The 1,936-nt window shown below is 59.3% G+C and overlaps 1 protein-coding gene across 1 annotated transcript in view; it reads left to right on the plus strand.

The window, feature by feature from the left end:
* RASA3 (RAS p21 protein activator 3) overlaps positions 1 to 1,936 on the plus strand; it is a 111,887-nt gene that overhangs the window by 19,560 nt on the left and 90,391 nt on the right. The window lies entirely within an intron of this gene.

The following is a 1,936-nucleotide window of genomic DNA, read 5'->3' on the forward strand; positions in this document are numbered from 1 at the left end:
TCCTCTGGGCAGCCTCCCCAGCGGCCTCCTGGTCTAAATCCGTCCTCACAGGCAGCCCTGCCCCCTGCTCCGTCCGTGTGGACTTCGCGTCCAGAGTCCAGCCGCTCTCCCCTCCTGGGCTCGTCCGGCTCGCAGGCATGACGCTTGGTCACAAAGCGTGGTTGGTGGCTCAGGGCTCCGTAGATAAGGCCGGCCAGCTGCCTGCAGATGTCCCGCCTGGTTTCCTGAAAGACCTGAGGTGACTTGCAGGAAACAAAGTCAGTCATAACTTTATTAAGTTTAAAAAGTTATGTGAAATAAGGGGGAAAACGTGAAAATAGGCAACTGGAGCCAGTAGAGTAAACGACATCAGAGATGCAAAATGCTCACCGTTGCCTTTGCTGGAGCCCGTTCTGGCTCCAGCGTTCTCGGCTGCAAAGGTATAAAATGGATACGTGAGTGCGATGTTCTTCTTCTCCAGGAGGGGAGACCGCGAGGTTCCCGAGGACCAAGCTCTACTTAGCGGGGGGCAGAGAGGACCCCAAAGTGCTGCCTCCCTTCTGCCATTCCAGAGCAAGGTTTCCGAAGCCGTTGCTCGAGAAATTCCTGGGTGGAGGCCGGAAGAAGTCGTGCTCCCCGGGGGTAGTGAGGCAGGGCTTGGGCAGCAGGGCTGAGGCGCGGTGTCCCTGGGCGCTGCCCGGTAGAGGGGTGTTCCGTTGCTCTGCCAAGTGACTCCTCTGCCTGTGACTCTGCTTGGCGGTGGGGGTTCGGGGGGGCGGGGGCTCGGGGCAGAGGCTGCTGGCTGGGCACCTGGAAGGGTCCCGTGAGGCTTCTGGTGGTGCTGACACCTGTCCATGGAAATTGAGGTGTTTAAAATTCATAAATAAACCAGAAATCCATTCAATAAAAAGAGATAAAAATAGCAGAAAGAGGAAGCTACTAGAAAACACACGAACTCCGTGAAATTATCAGACTGGACGTGCCCCTTTCTAAACGTAAAAGCGGTTTATAGCAACACAGCATGGCCTGAGTCACGGCACGATCCCTGGGATAGTTTCATCAGATGTTGGAGTGCCTCGGTTTCCCACCCTGTGCATTGGGACGGTGAGGAAGTGTGCAGGGTCAAAGGCCAGGTGCGCAGCGCCTGTGTGTGGGGTGTGCTCAACGCTGGCATCCTCATCTCACCACCCCTCACCACACACCGGACACGCACTGGACACGCATCGGACACGCACCGGACACGCACCGAATATGCATCGGACACGCCCCGGATACGCACTGGACGTGCACCGAACATTCACCGGACACACATCAGACACGCACCGGACACGCACCGGACATGCATGACACGCATCGGACACGCACTGGACACACGTTGGACACCACATCAGACATTGCAGTCCAGCCTGACCCACTTCCTCCTCCCCGCGTTCCTGCGAGGCAGGCACAGGCCCACGTGGTGGGGTCCTCAGTGTCTGTGTGGGGGGTGGGGGGCTCTTGGGAAGCGTGACGCCCTCTCACGGCGAGGTGGCCAGGTGAACCCCGAGCCCTGGGTTGCTCTGAAGCTGCCACAGCTTCCTGACAAGCCGGCTGCTGGAGTGTGTGCCAGTGGAGGGCGTCCGTTCCATTCTCGGGCAGCTTGGCTGTCGGTGCCTGTGGTTCTGAGGTTCCTCCGTGGTGAGTGAAGCTTGATTTACACCTTTTGGTTACGCATTTGCCGCGAGGCCAGGAGCTGTGCGTGCTCCCACTGGGCTTCTCGCGTGAGATGTGCCGCGGCCGGGACAGCCTGGGCACCTGCCATTCTGCAGCAGTAAGCGAAGCCTCCAGCCCTTGGTTCTTCGGGCTCTGCCGGGAGCGAGCGGGTCTGGAAACACCGAGTCCAGGCTGTGTCCGCGCATTCAGGCACCACGGCTTCGTGCCGTCGCTTCGGCCTCAGTGGCCCTGAAAGTTGCTCTGG

The sequence above is a fragment of the Mandrillus leucophaeus genome, unplaced genomic scaffold, assembly GCF_000951045.1.
Source record: "Mandrillus leucophaeus isolate KB7577 unplaced genomic scaffold, Mleu.le_1.0 Scaffold201, whole genome shotgun sequence".
Classification (NCBI taxonomy): domain Eukaryota; kingdom Metazoa; phylum Chordata; class Mammalia; order Primates; family Cercopithecidae; genus Mandrillus; species Mandrillus leucophaeus.